General features: G+C 38.8%; 1 pseudogene; it reads left to right on the top strand.

Moving 5' to 3' along the window:
- Positions 1-10,407: 10,407 nt before the first annotated feature.
- LOC102925809 (small ribosomal subunit protein uS5 pseudogene) lies at positions 10,408-11,011 on the top strand (annotated as a pseudogene).
- The last annotated feature ends 6,535 nt before the right edge of the window (positions 11,012-17,546 follow it).

Below are 17,546 nucleotides of genomic sequence, written 5' to 3'. Positions count from 1 at the left end.
GAACCTGGCTTTGCAGTTCAAGGGGTGGCACTTGAAAGTTGATTCTTGGTGAAAGTCATTGTACTCACCACCTGCACCTTCTGAAATGCTGAATCTCAGCCCAACCCCAAGCACATGCTGACAGCTTATGATAGAGCCACTCATTTCCTTTATTTTAATTTAAACCTATAAGAAACAATGCATAGACTTTACAACTAATTTTTGCATATTTACTTCTGAGTATTTACACAGAAGAAAACATATTTGAGATAAAGTTGGAGTGCTATTTCCCCTAAACCTGTTACAATCATTTTTTTGGAGACAGTCACTGCCAGGAGTTAGAATACATCTTTTCGAGTCCATTGGAAAATGTTCTAACTGTTCAGGGATAATCTTGTTTGAATGTTTTTTAAGCTATATATATGAGCTGTATCACATTATATTCTGTTTTGCAACTTGCTTTTTACATTCTGTCCTACTAATTCATTCAATAAACATGTGCAGGTGGTTTTCCACATCCACAAATCCAACCAACCACTGATCAATATGTAGCTAGTCCTATGTTAGTTGCATCAATGCTCAGCATGTGTAGACCTTTTCTTTCTATCACATTCCACAAACAATAGACCAGAACAACTATCTCCAAAGCATTGGCACTTGTTAGGTATTAGAAGTAGCCTGGAGGGTATTTAAGGTAGACAAGAAGCATGCATAGGTTATGTAGAAATACTGCCCCATCTTGCACAATGGGCTAGTGCAGCATCATAACTTGGTGTCCTAAACCCACTGAATACCAAGAAACACTATATTTTGTGTCTCCAGCACTCCATGTGTCAAATCTATCAATAAACAAAGGAATAAAAGTTATCTCACCCTCGTGTTCTTTATGTATTAATTAGAGTGAGATTGATAAGCAAGAAAGTACAATATATACTAATTAGATGAGATATAGAGATTATAATGTAGAAAGTAAAATAGGAAAGGAAGGATAACACTGAGCAGTTTAGGGTGGGAGATGAGTCCTGAGCACGTCAAGGGGCAGAGACATGGCAAAGATACGAGTGAGTGGAGCTTAGGATTTAAATGTTAGTGGAGACAGTGTGTGTGTGTGTGTGTGTGTGTGTGAAGCTCCTTCACGTGTAGACCAATGGAAACTTGGCTAACATGTCCTAGTAGCTCTTAATTTAGCTTCAGTTTTTATTTTTGTATGATATGCTATAGGATCTAATACTATTTTTTTTCCCATCACAGGCAATTTATTTTGTTCTATTCATTCACAGTTAATACAGAAAATACTTGGAAACATTTCCATATAATGTTTGACACAGAAATCATCAAATAGAAGTATACAATGTTGACAGGAGGCAGTACATTTATAATTTATAACCCCAAATGTATTTATAAATTAGAAATGGAAAGATCTACAAATGAAATTATGAAGGTTCACCAAAGTCATTTAATCTGTTAGTTTCTCATTCATTTTTATGTCTTAATAATATTCTATTGTATGAATAAGCCACATTTTATTTCTCTCCAGTATTTGATAGCTATTTGAGTTGTTTTAACTTTTTTACTATTAGCAACACACTGCTGTAAACCTTCATGTACATGTTTCATAGGTGCACATTTTCAGTAGTTTGAGGTTATATTCCTAAGGGTAGAATTGTTGAGTAACAGAGTAACAATGTTTTGCATTTTGACCAACCACCAGACTGTTTTGCCAAAGTGGCACCCCATTTTACAATCTCACCAAATCCTTGTTTTTAAGGCTCTGATTTTTATACAAAAGCATTCAATCATTCTGTCAGACCAAACCAGGAAAAGTAAGCTATAGTTCAGAGCTGTTCTATTCCATTTACTATGCAAAGCCAATCTTGGCGTTTGCAACTCTCAGCCCTTTTGAGTATTCTTGCAGTGTTCACCTTTTCCTCCACCACTTTTTTTTCTTCTTTTTTTCTGGTTTATTTCTATCTATTACAAATGTATAAGAAATCCTCCATCAACACTGCTGATAGCAGCAAAACCTTGAGAAATATACCTTTGGTTTGCCTCAGAAAAGGAACACATATTGTACTGTAAAGTTTATAAAATTGGTGCAAAACATTATAATAATGTTACAATACCAGTTTTAAGAGTTCAGTGACTAATGGGGAGCCGATGGGATACATGCAGAACTGTGAAAGCGATCTCACTTAGCCAGCTGTACACGTAGACTGTAAATCTACATTCAGATCATTTCTGAACTAAGACTATCATCTCAGTTTATCTGTTGAGGTCAACCAGGAAACCCTAGAATATACCTTGATTTTTGCAAAAAAACAAAATAGGGGAGGGGTTTCTTCAGCATTTCAGTCCACGAGTAACAGTATCCTAACAGGCAAAGTGTTCTCTCACTGTCAACATAGAATGAACTGCTGCTGGAGGTCAACTTGGGCTTTAATTTGCATTAGCACTTACATGCATAGTAGTCCAAGTTGTTGACCTCATGACTTTAAAAAGTAACTCTAAAAAAGTAAAATGGCCCTTCTTGGAAGACTAAAGAAAGACATCCAGCCACAGTTGTAAAAAGTCTCATCAAAACAATATACCCTTTTATGAATTACGCCTCAATTAAAAAAAAAAAAAAGTAGCCCCAAATAAGAAGCAGCTCTGAAAAAGAAAATATAACTTAAGATATTTGAAAAAAAAAAAAAAAGGTGAATACAGGTTCAAAAGTAATTAAGATATATTTTCTTAAGGCTATCTAGAATTAGGCTTTAAAGAATTCTACCATTTCAAGTTTACCACTAGTTACTAGATACCTATTTACAAACAAGATGTTCACCTTTTTTGTTTCTTTATCAAGAGAAAAATCTACCTTCAGACTATGAGGGTGGTGATGGGGAGGGACTAGAAAACAAGATTCAAACAATCCCATGCAAATATCACATTTTTCAAATGGAAGAACTCCAAACTGCACTAGAAGTTCCAATCACTAAGACACTTTCCATTGAAATGATTTAAGTACAACTACATGGCACCAAGGTTTAGGCCTAATATAGGCCTGACAACCAAGTCCTTGTTTTCTGGAAGAAAGGCCTCAAAAGTCCCACTCAATTCCATATAACAATACTTCAAAGATCAATTAGGTTTTCCTTTCCTTAATATTTTTGTTTTTGACTTCTAATCCTAAAGACTAGATTAAAACTTAACTCATTTCCCAGAAGGCATTGCTTCCCTTTGCTCTATGAAAGAGTCCACCAAGACCTCTTCCTCAAAACCATCTAGCCCCCAGCCTCCAGCCTTTGCTTGTGATGCATCTTTCTCAACATCCTGAAAAGGTAATGTAGGTAAAATATGCTCATAAACATTAAAACTAGTTGTTAGAAAGACGTAACTAGCTTTATAATTTAAGTTTTAAAGCATAAATATTTGCAGCTTAATCTGCACTGACAATGATTGTCGAAGCCTAGAATTCAACATTTACAAATTCTCATTCACACACACAAAACACACTATTATCACACAACTTGTGTCTTGAGAGAATCTTCTGCTTTTTAAATCTTTGGCCTCCCAGTCAATCCCAAGTTCAACCAACTTTTCCGAGTTACCTGGACCACTGAGGCATTGCCACAAGACTTCTTCTCTTTTGAAACATCCTTTTTCTCTAGATATTAGGATAGCTACACCAGCTTGTTTCTTCTGTGGTGTATGTTGGTGTGGGATTATCTATTGCTTGATTTTTCATGGATGTGTTTAGCTTCTTTGGGTTGAATTTTCCCTTCTAGTGCTTTCTGTAGGGCTGGGTTTATAGACAGGTATTGATTAAATCTGGTTTTATCCTGGAATATTTTGTTTACTCCACCTATGGTGATTAAGAGTTTTGCTGGGTATAATAGTCTGGGTTGGCATCCATGGTCTCTTAGTGTCTGCATGAGATTTGTCCATGATCTTCTAGCTTTCATAGTCTCTATTGAGTAGTCTGGTGTTATTCTGATGGGTTTGCCTTTATATGTTACTTGGTCTTTTTCCTTTGCAGCTCTTAATATTTTTTCCTTGTTCTGTGTGTTTAGTGTTTTGATTATTATGTGGCGAGGGGACTTTTTTTTTGGATCCAGCCTATTCGGTGTTCTGTAAGCTTCTTGTATCTTCATATGTATTTCTTTCTTTAGGTTAGGAAAGTTTTCTTCTATGATTTTGTTGAATATATTTTCTGTGCCTTTGAGTTGGTATTCTTCTCCTTCTTCTATCCCTATTATTCTTAGGTTTGGTCTTTTCATGGTGTCCCAAATTTCCTGGACGTTTTGTGTTATGACTTTTTTGTCTTTAGTGTTTTCTTTGACTGACGAATCTATTTTCTCTATCATGTCTTCAGTGTCAGAGAATCTCTGTTCCATCTCTTGCAATCGGTTGGTTATGCTCGTTTCTGTAGTTCCTGTTTGTTTTGTCAGGATTTCTATTTCCAGCATTCCCTCAGCATGTGTTTTCTTTATTGTCTCAAATTCATTTTTCAGATCTTGGAATGTTTCTTTCATCTGTTTAATTGCTTTTTCTTGGCTTGATTTGATTTCTTCCCATTTTTTGTTCGTTTTTTCTTCCATTTCTTTAAGGGAGTTTTTAATTTCCTCTCTAATGGAATTTTTCATTTCCTCTTTAAGGGAAGTTTTTATTTCCTCTTTAAGGTAGTTTTTCATTTCCTCTTTAAGGAAAGTTTTTATTTCCTCTTTAAGGTAGTTTTTCATTTCCTCTTTAAGGAAAGTTTTTATTTCCTCATTGAGGGAATGTTTTATTTCTTCTTTAAGGGCCTCTATCATCTTCTTAAAGTCATTTTTAGGGTTGATCTCTTCTGTTTCTTCTGTCATGGTATGTTTAGGTCTTGCAGGTGTAGAATCACTAGGTTCTGATGTTGCCATATAGGTCTTTATGTTGTTGCCTGTATTTTTGCACTGGCGTCTACTCATCTTTTCCTCTGTGCGGTGCAGGTGGTGTCTGTGTCTGAGAGTGCCTCTCTTGTTCTAATTTTTAGTCTTGGTTTAGTAGGGGTTCTTGGTTAAATTGGTGCTATTGGGCTGTTTCTTCAGGGACAGCTGATTTCAGTCGGTGAATTATATACTTATGATTCTCGTGATCTGGTTTGGTGACTGGATAGCGCCTTCTTCTGTGTTCCCAGGTCACGTTTTGTTCATTTGTCAACTCCTCAGCTGATCTTGTTTCTTCAGACTTCAAACTGTAGGCATCTGAATCCTCTCCCAGATGGGTTTCAGCTGAGCAGGGTAGTCTCACCAACACCTTCAAGTTGTTGGGTTTCACAGGATCAGCAGTTGGGCCCTGGGTTGTCCCCAGACGGAGTGTCCAGACTCGCCCTGGTTCCGACCCACCGAGATAGCCTCTTCCCCAGGTGTTGGGGCTAGGGGCATCCCCGTTCCAAGCTGTGTCCGCCCCTCTCTGTCCCCAGGCCTGTCCACCCCTGTGGCCTGCCACCACAGGCCCAGCTGCGTCCACTTGTCTCAGCCGCGGGGCCTGTATGTCCCTGTCAGCTGCCGCTGGGTCTGTCTGCCTCTGTGGGCAGCCAATGGGCCTGTATGTCTCTGCCGGCTGCCACCGCGGGCCTACCTACCTCTGCTTGTCACTGCTGCCGGGCCCATCCACCTCTGCAAACTGCCACGGGGCCTGTATGTCTCTGCCGGTTGCCGCTGGGCCTGTACGTCCCTGTCGGCCGCTGCCACTGGCCCTTCCACCTCCGCAAGTCGCCAACCTGCGTCCGCCTGTCTTCGCCGCGTGGCCTGTCCACCTCTGTGGACCACCGCCAGGCCTGAATGTCTCTGTTGGCCGCCGCCGCCGGTCCTTTCCACCTCCGTCTGCTTATCTCCGCCGCTGGGCCCGTCCACCTCCGTCTGCTTATCTGCTTATCTGCCACTGGGCCTGAATGTCTCCACCAGCTGCTGCCGGGCCTAAATGTCCCTGTCAGCCACCGCCGCCGGACCCGTCTACCTCCGCGGGCAGCTGCCACAGGCCTACCCGCGTCTGCTTGTCTCCGCCATCTTGAATCTCTCCCTCTCTAATACTATTATCCAACACAAATCTCAGTGATTCAAAAAGACCCATCAAAGGTCATGGATTTGTATTGCTAACACTAATACTTAAAAACTCATGTACAACATTTCCCTTTTAAAAATCATACTGACCTATTTGCTTATTTCTTTATTATATTAATACAAGTTATTTTGCTTACTGTGTACTTAAAATAAATATTATCATTGATTAAGACAAGTTTGCTGTCTTTGTTCATATCTTAGCTTTACTTATGTAGTCTTAGATCACTAATATGCTATATGAATTTCTTAATCCTATAATAAAGTTTGATAAAATCATTGAGTTTAAATTAAGACTCAGTGGTATTTATAAGTTGATATGGTAAAACGTCAACACTTTAATATTGAGTTTCCTCATTTATTAACATATTATAAATGTGAGTATATTTAGGTTATAAATATGTATTATGTAGGCTCTTTATATTCTTTTCTTTTGATTCTTCATATTTTTCTCTTTTCACATTTCTTACTATTTCCAAATGCATTTGTCTATAATAGAACCATGTCTTTTGATTTCTTTCTGTAGTTGTGTCCTTTCCTGAGAACTCTTTGCAAGAACTTTGTCCAGTATGTCCATCTTCTGCAAATACACAGTAGAGTTGTTTTCAGCCTTATTTATTCTGGATAGTCTTCTTGCCAAAGTAAAGACCAGCTACATCTGGAAGACACTACCGCCCATAACAGGTTGTTGTCACTGTCAGTCACAATAGGGCATAAGAAACCACATGTGTTAGATTGACAGATCATAAAAGCCACATCCCTTGTCACTTTCAGCACCTGTATTGAATGTGGAAAGGTCTTACTGCCTCTCCTCCATACTAGTTTATGAATGTTTAGCTGAAGTGACATAATAAAAATCTACTTTTGATTTTTCCAAACAGTTTACTGAGGAAAGGAAAAACAGCATAAAATCAAATAGCCGTTACCTGCAGTGAAAGAAATGATTTTTGTCAGAGAGCCTCCTATCCATGTAATTTTAAAGAAAAAGATAATGTTTGGAATTGACTTATACAACAGAATCCACCTCTGAGCTATCGTTCTGATGTGCTAATAAAATCCTCAGATGAAATGATATCATGTGGAATGGCTGGGACAAAGTTTGCTGGTAGCTGTTGCAACGAGAAGGGCAAATTTTCTTTTTCTGTTTATTGTATCACCAGAGAATTTAAACCTGTGGTACTTAGGTCAGATCTGCAATGCCATATGATAAATGAATTATCAGATACCATGGTTATCCTCTAACAGTATTTTGTTGCTATCTCCCTTGGAGGCAAGAAGTTGTGCTTTTGAAATCTGACTGTGCAAATAGTCTGTCTAAAGAGTTATTTTGAGTTTCACTTTCATTCATGGTGGAATCAAAATGCTGAAGAACAGAATCCTGACAGCAAGCGCTTTGTCTAAGATTAATTCTGTGATTCAAGAGAGAAATGACACAGAAAGGGTGTGCCTGGCTATTTTATTATCCCCTTATATATAAAATTTCTGCAGTGCTGCACACGTGTATCTGAGCACATTGCAAAGTCCTTGAACTCCTTTTTCTGTCTCCAACTCAGCAAGACTACTTCCTTCCTTTGTGAGATTATGCCCAGTCATTTCTTTCCAGAAGAAAGGTGTAGGATAATGACATATACACATCTTCTCCTATTTAATGACAAAAAACCAAATTTCTGAGATGAAAGATAACGTCAGACAGTAACATCCAGATGTATGTAAAGAAAAAGAAACAAATGAACATGAATAAAACTTCCAAGAACCCTGGGATACATTTGAGAAACCAAACCTAAGAATCCACGGAGTAGAAAGAAAAGGTGAAATAAAATCTGAAGGCATGGATGACATATTCAATGAAATCATAGCAGAAAATTCCCCGAAGCTAGAGAAAGAAACAGACATTCAAACACCCCAACCAGGCATGGCCAAAGAACAACGTATCATAGTCAAGATGCAAAAAACACAAGACAAAGAAATAATTCTGAAAGCCTTAGGGGAAAAATAACAACTCAAGTAAGAATGTAGAAACATCAAAATAACACAAGTTCTCTTCTCAGAAACTCTAAAAGCCAGGACCATATGGAAGGATACTTTTCAAGTCTTAGAAGCAAATAAATGTTAATTACAATCACTATATCCAGAGAAGTCAGCTCTTAGAATTGATGAAGAAATAACACTTTTAAGACATGTATGTATTGAGGCAATTCATGCCACACAAGTCAGAACTTTGGAAAATTCTTAAAGGAATACTATACACAGAGGAAGAATAGTATCACCTATGAAAACACAGTAAACAATGCTTTTCAAAATCAGAAAAGATGAACAGAGATCTAAGAATGAATCTCCAGAAGCTAGGTGTTTGTAAGTTGAAGACAGAGATTTGCAAGAGGGATACTTTGAAAACTTCATTCCATAAAAGTAGGAATTCTAGAATAAATGGGTAGGTTCCTAGATACAAATGAACTGCCAAAATTAGTCCATGCACTACTTGGACTAATATAAACAGCTTAAATGGGCTCATAACAATTAACAAGATTGAAACAATAATAAAGTATCCCAATAAAAAACTCCAGAACTGGACCAACTCAATGCCAGATTACACTAAATCTTTGAAGAAAAACCAATACTAGTACTCTTTAAATTGGTCCATCATATATAAAAAGAAAGGAACACTACCAAATCCACTTTGAAAAACATATACTACATGTTCTCTCTCTTATGTGGAATGTACACACACACACACACACACACACACACACACACACACACACACGAATTAAAGTGGGGACCACAAGAGAAGAAAAAGTGTTAGCAACTTAGATATATGCTAAAATAAAAATTCCCATTTAAGCCTGAATTATATGTTATGTTACATTATCTATGTGGATTTTCCTTTGATAGCCAAGTTTATTTTGGTTCAATTTGGATAATTTATCCTTCAGTTAGGTGTAGCTAGAGTTTTTCTCTCCGGTTCCCGACAAGCCCCGGCAGTCCTGTAGCCCACTTATAAACACACAGACACTTATATTGTTTAAAGTGTTCGGCCATTAGCTTAGGTCTACCATTGTCTAGCTCTTACTCTTATACTCAGCCCATTTTTGTTAATCTGTATGTTGCCATGTGTTTTGTGGCTTTACCTACTGCCTTTAGATGATGCTCCCTGGATGGCAGGCTGGTGTCTCCTCCTCTCTGCCTTCCTGTTCTCTCAATTCTCCTCTCTGCTAGTCCCACCTATACTTTCTGCCTGGCTACTGGCCAATCAGTGTTTTATTTATCAATCAATCATCCACAGCAGTTAGGAAGAGGTAGTTCTTTAGTTCATGATTTTTGGGGGCATGATGTTAATGGTAAGATTTTGATTAAACAAGAGGATTATATATGAAAATTTAAACAAAGAAGATGAAAACATTGAAGAAGTTAACAAAATGCAAAGATTTGGGTAACTATTAGTCACAGCAAGGGTGTATTATTCAGTGGTTTGAATCAAAAATGGTTACCCTAGGCAGGTCATTCTTTTTGTTGTTGTTGTTTTTTCTTCAAAATTGCAGAGAGTCATTCACATGGTCCTTCATCCTGCAAACAGCTAGCCTCTGGAGATCCTCAGAATTTTAGCTTTAGCTTCTTAAGTGTAGAGTTTTCAGATTTCGTAGAATTGGAGAATAGGCAATGCTGTTTGGGCCTGGAAACGTGTATCCAAGAATCAGTGGCTTGCTGAGAATTCTCAAACAGGGCATTGTGTTTTTTTTTTTCTAAGCGGGAAAACACCAAATGGTGGATGATGCCAGAGGAGTGGCAGGGCCTAAAAGACCCTGGGATCCAGGCTTGGGAGGCCTTGGTGGCTTCTGAGTATTTCACAGAGGTCATAGTGTATAGTGATATTTAATTTGTACTAAAATGTGATTTTTATGTTAATAAATAAAGTTGCCCGGGTGTCAGAGCTATTAGAGCCATACCAAAAGCTGGGTGGTGGTGGTGCACGCCTTTAATCCCAGCACTTGTTAGGCAGAGCTAGGTAGATCTCTGTGTGTTCAAGGATACAGCCAGCATTGGAGACACATGCCTTTAATCTCAATACCAACCATAGAAGACCTGGAGGTCTGTACAGATAAGCAGTGACGAGGCAGTCATGTGGTTGGGTTTACAACCAATTAGAAGGCAGAACAGAAAGTCTATATAAAGACAAACAGACAGGAAATAGCTCTCTTTTGGAGAGGTCGCTTGGCTGAAGAAGCTAGCTGCAACACAAGGGTAAGGCTCTTAGCTCTGATCTCTTGGCTTTCTTCTTTGCATTGGTTCTGTGTTTATTATTTAATAAGATGGTTGGTTACATCTACAATAGTGAGTCAGTGGGTATCCATGGTTAAGGATGCGGGCTCATGGAGGTAAACCCAAAGACAAAGAGTGGATCCTTGTCACCAACCTGGGCCACCTGGTTAAGGACATGAAGATCAAGTCCCTGGAGAGCTACCTGTTCTCACTGCCTATCAAGGAACCCGAGATTATTGATTTTTTTTCATGGGCCCATCCCTAAAGGATAAGGTTCTAAATATCTTGCCAGTGCAGAAGCAGACTTAGGCTGGCCAGCAGACTAAGTTCAAGGCTTTTGTTGCTATTGGGAATTGCAATGGTCATGTTGGTCTTGGTGTTAAGTACTCCAATGAGGTAGCCACTGCCATCCGAGGGGCCAGCACCTTGACTAAGGTTTCCATTGTTCCTGTGCGGAGAGACTACTGGAGGAACAAGATTGGTAAGCCCTACACTGTTCCATGCAAGGTGATACACTGCTGTCGCTCTGTGTTGGTCTTATCCTTGTTCCCACAGGCACTGGCATCATCTCTGATACTGTGCCCAAGAAGTTACTGATGATGGCTGGTATTGATGACTGCTACACATCAGCCAGGGGCTGCACTATCACTCTGGGCCATTTTGACAAGGTCATCTTTGATACTGTGTCCAAGACCCACAGCTAGCTACTAGGCCTCCCAACCTCTGAAGAGTGACTGTGTTCACCCAGTCTCCTTATCAGGAATTCACTGACCATCTGTGAACACCCACACCAGAGTTTCTGTTCAGAGGATGGGGGCTCCTCTGTGGCTATCAATAAGGTTTTTTTTTTTTTTTTTATACAAAATAAATAAACAAATAAGTAAATAAAGTGAATTAAGTCTCTCAAAAAGGGGGAAGGCAACATGCTGTCTCACTCCCCCTCCATTTTATAATGCTTTCATAACACCCAGTTTTGTAGTGGAAACAAATGAGATGGTTGTTGGGAAGGCCAAGTGCACCTGTGGTTGACAAGGCTCCACAGCCTGGCTGATTTATTGTTGCAATCATAATTATGGGAACACAGGAGAGGGAGAGCCTTTGTTGAGTTATTGTACCCAATTTGCATTTTCTGTTAATTATTGTTGGGGGAATAAGAGGATATGATGAATACATAGATAATTAATAATCCCTTAGGTCCTTATTTCTTTTATAATTGGCATATTATGATTGCCCTTGACCAATAAGAGTAATTAACCTAAAAACAAATCTTTTTATAGACAAAGATTTCACAAGTGTTTGAACATAAATATGCCTTTTATTTTAAATTGGAAAAGTACACAGTTGTTGAAACGTATTTAATTAACACATTTTACTTATAATTAAACTAGAAAAATCTAAATTTTCTTTCAATTTGTCAGATTATTTTCAGTCCTGAATTTGGGGTCAGTAGTGTTATAATAACTAAAATTTAGAAAGGCTGATCAAACTTAATTATTCTTGCAATATTCTTTAAAAAGAATAAAGAAAATTGTCATTTGTTAAAAAAAAAAAATTAAAAAGCTGAGCCTAGGGTCCCATTCTTTAATTCCAGTGTTTGAAAGATGAAAACAAAAAAGGTCAGTTCAAGGTCATCTTCAACTACACAGCAGGTTTAAAGTCAGCCTGGCCTGCATGAGACTTTCAAAACAAAAAGAACACAAAATTAGAAAAACCAAAGTTAGTTTATTGATTGAATAATCTTACCTGTAAAAAATAGTTTGGATTCAAGAAAAGAATTGCGTAAAGATAAATTCATAAAACTGTTTTCAGAGGAGTCAAGATGTGACTAAGTCACAATTATTCAAAGGAGGAAATATGTTTTTAAAGTAAGTCACAGTGATTATTAGGAAATTTTGCTAAAATGTTTTAAGAAGACATCAAGAATATTCAGCATAAGAAGATACTCCACTATCTAAGCACAAAATACAAACAACAAACCTTTAAATTTTGATAAAACATAAAATTTATATTTCAACCTCTGTGTTTATTACTCAGGCTATGATTTGCAAACAAAAAAAGGCTTATAATCCCTTTTTAAAAAAAAAGTTTTAGGGTCCAAGAGGAGCCCCCCCCCCCCAAAAAAAAAAAGACCAACAGTTATGTATGCAATTTAGCAAGACTGTTTTTTTCCCAACATGTTGGGATGGCAAATAGCAATTCCCAAAGAAGGTCACAAGTTCCTTTTACTCAGGAGATCTTATCTATTTCTCCTTCCTAGGAGGATCCATTTATGTCTCTCTTAGGGTCCTCCTTGTTGCCTAGGGTTGTAGCCTGGTTATCCTTTGACCCCCTTTTAAAAAATCTTTTCTTCTCTCTTTCTCTCTTTCATCTGATGTAGTGCAGGCTAGCCTTGGATGTACTTCAACTCCTGATTTGGCTTTCACATCCCAAGTGCTGCTATGACAAGTATGCACTGACATGCCTGACTTCATATGCTCCCCCCACCTTTTTTAAGAATAAACCCATCAAATTTACTGGCTTTTGCCAAAATTGCTAACACATTTTGTTTCTTTAACTTTATCATGACACAGATTATATTCCAGGTAAAATCAGGCTCATGTTCCCTCAGACTTTGAGGCAATGATATCATCAAAAATGTACTCTGTAAACACGATGTAATAAAATTAGAGCTACATAAGAAAAAGATATTTGATATACTTATAAGTATATAAAATATAAGCAACATACTCTTGAGTAAGTGATAGGCCACAGAAGAAATCATGGAGTATGTCATTACTAACATGTTTGAACAGTGTTGGAACTGTTGAATGAGGATTTTTGAAGTTGAATTGTGCATTATAAGATGGCCATGAGCTATAAAGACAAAAGTTAGAAGGTTATGGATTAGATGTGTTATGTTTTTATGTAAAGTCACCAAGGAGAAGCAGACTCATAGTAGTCAATATTGATTGATGAATGAAATAAAATCAAGACCCAGGCATAAATCCACATACCTATGGAGACATGATTTTTGATAAAGAAGCCAGAAATAAACAATGGAAAAAAAGAAAGAACCTTCAACAAATGGTGCTGACATGACTAGATGTCTGCATGTGAAACAATGCAAATGGATTCATATTTATCACCCTGCACAAAATTCAAGTCCAAGTGGATCAAAGACCTCAACATAAAACCGGATACACTTAACCTCATAGAAAAGGAAGTGAGGAATAGCCTTGAATGCATTGACACAAGAAACAACTTCCTGAGCAGTATACCAATAGCTCAGATACTAAGACCAAAGCTTCTCTAAAGTAAAGGACACCATCAATAGGACAAAAAAGGCAGTCAACAGAATGGGAAAAGATTTTCACCAACTCTATATCCAACAGAGCGCTAATATCCAAAAAGTATAAAGAAAATGAGACCCTAGACATCAACAAACCAAATAATCCAATTTCAAAATGGGGTACAGATCTAAACAGAGAATTCTCAATAAGGGAATCTTAACTGGATGAAAAAGACTTAAAGAAATGTTCAACATCCTTAGCCATCAGGGAAATGAAAATCAAAACTATTTTGAGATTCCATCTTACACCTGTCAGAATGGCTGAAATCAATAACATCAGTGACAGCTCATTCTGGAGAGGATGTGGAGCAAGGGGAACACTCCTCCATTGTTGGCAGGAGTACAAACTTGTACAGCCACTATGGAAATCAATATGCAGTTCCTCAGAAAACTTGGAATCAATCTACCTCAAGACCCATCTATATCACTCTTGGGCACACATCCAAATGATGCTCCATTCTACCACAAAGACACTTGATCAACTATATGCATAGCAGCTTTATTCACAATAGTCAGAAACTGGAAACAATCTAGATGTCCCTCAACCTAAGAATGGATAAAGAAAATATGGTACATTTACACAATGAAGTATTACTCAGCTGTTAAAAAAAATTACATCACGAAATTTTCAGGCAAATGGAATTGAACTAGAAAAAAATTCATCCTGGGTGAGGTAACCCAGACCCAGAAAGACAAACATGGTATGCACTCATTTAAAAGTGGGTATTAGCTGTTAATTAAATGATAACATGCTGTGATGCACAGACCCAGAGCGGCTAAAAAACCAGGAGAGCTCTAGGGGGAAGCATGGATCTCCCTGGGAAGGGGAAATAGAATAGATTTTGGGAGTGGACTAGGGGCAGGTGGGAATGGGAATAGGAGGGATCAGGTACAGAGCAGGGGATGGAGGGAGAAAATATGGGGAGAGATGACTGGAACTGGAGAGCATTTGGGAGACTATGTAGAAATCCAGTGCAGTAAAACTCCCAGGATTCTAAGAGGATGACCCTAGTGAGGACTCCTAGTAATGGAGGATTCAGAACCTGAACTGGCCATCTTCTGTAACCAGGCAAGGCTTCCAGTGGTGGGACTGCGACACCAACCCAGCCACAAACCCCATGACCTACAATCTATCCTGCTTGCAAGATGTTCTGAGCCAATAGAGGCACAAAACTTGTGGGAGTGACCAACAATGACTGGTCTAATATGAGGCCCATGTCATGCCACAAGAAAGACCCCCTGCCCAACACTGCCTGGATGACCAGATAGTCCAGAGACCTAGGATAGAGAAAAAAACTGAATAAAATGATTCCTAGTGCTATCCTGCTATACTCATAGACTGGTGCCTAGCCCAACCATCATCAGAGAGGCTTCCTCTGGCAGCTGATGGGAGTAGATGCAGAAACCCACAGTCAAACATTAGGTGGAGAGAGAGCCCAAATTGGAGATATCCATTGGGTCCTTCCCCTTGGAGCTCAGGGAACCCCACAGAAGATGGGGAGGAAGAAATGTAGGAGCCAGAGGGGCTGAGGACACCAGGAGAATAAGGCCCATAGAATCAACTCAGCAGGCTTCATATGGGCTCAAAGAGACTGAAGCAGCAATCACGGAGCCTGCATGGGTCAGTGCTGGGTCCTCTGCATGTAATTATGGCTGTGTAGCTTGGTGTTTTTGTGGGACTCCTAACAGTGGACTCTGACACTTTCACCTGTTCGTGGGACCCTTTTCCTCCTACTGGTTGACTTGCCCAGCCTTGATATGAGGGTTTGTGCCTTATTGTATCTTGTTATGCTGTGTTCAGTTGGTATCCTTGGGAGGCCTGCTCTTTTCTGAAGGGAAACGGAGGAGGAGTGGATCTGGGGGAGAGGGGAGGTAGAGGAAGCATGGCTGAGAGGAGTGGAAGAAGTAGAAACTGTGGTCAGGATGTCTTTTATGTGGTAAGAATAAATTAAAAAAAGTTTGGACACATTACCCACTTAGTATAAGTCATAAAAACATTAACAAAGTAGAATCACCCAGGAGACAAGCCACATGGAAGGGTTATGATTCCTTTGTTGGAGGTGAGACAATCTACCCTAAATATGAAAAGCAACATTTCATTGGTTTTATTACTTCTTTGATAGTTTTGTACAAGTTTGTTGTGATCATATTCACCTGTTCCCTTCTCATCACACCTTCTTTTGTAAGCATTCAACATTGTGTCCTTTATTCCATTAATGGTAAATTTGTGCTACCCAAATATGCTTGGATGTGGAAAATTCAGTGGAGTGTGGTTGACTTACACATAAAAAGGTGGAGGGGGTCTATTCAGATTTCTCATTTCTATTTCTTCTTGAGTTGATTTTGGCTATTTCTAGAAAATATTTAAATTTTGTCTGGACTATCTAAATGCTTTTATACAATGGTTTACCATACCAACATAACAACCCCTGCATCCAAACCAATTACCAAAGGACCTCCTGTGACAGCCTAGCTCTTAAAGTTTTTCGCTTTCCACTCTTCAATAGAACTACCTTGAAGAACACTCTAAATCCAAACTTTATCCCTGAGGTTATCCTGCTGGGAACTAATGGAATCTTTATGTCATGTTTTGTGGCCAGTTCCAGGCATGGCCTGATCTCCTTGGACCACAGTTGTATCAGCGTTTATGTGTCTTCCAGGTAGACTATGAGGAAACACTTTCCATGTGGCTGTTTGGGACAGGGAATCTATTCAGTGGCATTTTAAGGTTTGATTATATCCTTTCAAATAAATATGGATTATTCCCAAGATGAGCTTTCCAAGAGTCGAGTTTTACCTTGGGGAGATCTTTTCTTTTATCCCATTGCAGACTATGAAATTTGACTTTAAAAGTGTGACTCTCTTCAAAGATTATAGTTGCTGTCACACCTTCTGCTGGGAATTGTGGTGGTATTCTAATTGTACTGAAATGTGATTTTGATTGTATGTTAATAAAGTTGCCTGGGGTCAGAGCTATTAGAGCCATAGCAAGAGTGTGGTGGTGGTGGCACATGCTTTTAATCCCAACACTTGGTAGAAGAGCTAGGTAGATCTCTGTGTGTTCAGGGATACAGCCAGCATTGGAGACATACGCCTTTAAGACCTGGGGGGCTGTACATACAGGCAGTCACATGTTTGGGTTTACAACCAATGAGAAGGCAGAACAAAAAGACTATGAGAAGACATACACACAGGAAGTAGCTCTCTTTCGGGAAGCTAGGATAGGAGCATGCAGGAGGAAGGGTAAGATTTTAGCTCTGAGCTCTGACCTCTAGGCTTTCTCTTTTACATTGGTTCTGTGTTTCTTATTTAATAAGACGGTTGGTTACATCTACAGGGAATGTCTTTCTGTATGCTGCGAAGGTGTTACTCTGATTATTGATAAATAAAATGCTGATTGGCCAGTGGCCAGGCAGGAAATATAGTGTAGGTGGGATAAGGAAAGAGGAGATTTCTGGGAAGCAGAAGGCTGAGTCAGGAGACTCTGCCAGCCGCTGCTGCCATGAGAAGTAAGATGTAAAGTACTGGTAAGCCACAAGCCATATGGCAAGGTATAGATTAATAGAAATGGGTTAATTTAAGATATAAGAACTAGATAGCAAGAAGCTTGCCATGGCCATACAGTTTATAAGTAATGTAAGTTTCTGTGTGTTTACTTGGGTCTGAGTAGCTGCAGGCCCCAGCAGGACTGGAGGAATATCCAGCTGCACCCCCATTGCCTACAAGTTTAGCTTTTTCCTTTCCCCATTATGGAGCATAATTTTTCTGTATCCTCATATATATTCATGTATATATCTCTATCTATCTATCTATCTATCTATCTATCTATCTATCTATCTATCTATCTCTCTATATATATCATGATAGTATCAGTGAACAGTAACTATGACATAACCTTAATGCTAACCTGT

The sequence above is a fragment of the Peromyscus maniculatus genome, chromosome 6 (genome assembly GCF_049852395.1).
Source record: "Peromyscus maniculatus bairdii isolate BWxNUB_F1_BW_parent chromosome 6, HU_Pman_BW_mat_3.1, whole genome shotgun sequence".
Classification (NCBI taxonomy): Eukaryota; Metazoa; Chordata; class Mammalia; order Rodentia; family Cricetidae; genus Peromyscus; species Peromyscus maniculatus.
This window is presented reverse-complemented; position numbering and strand designations above follow the sequence as displayed.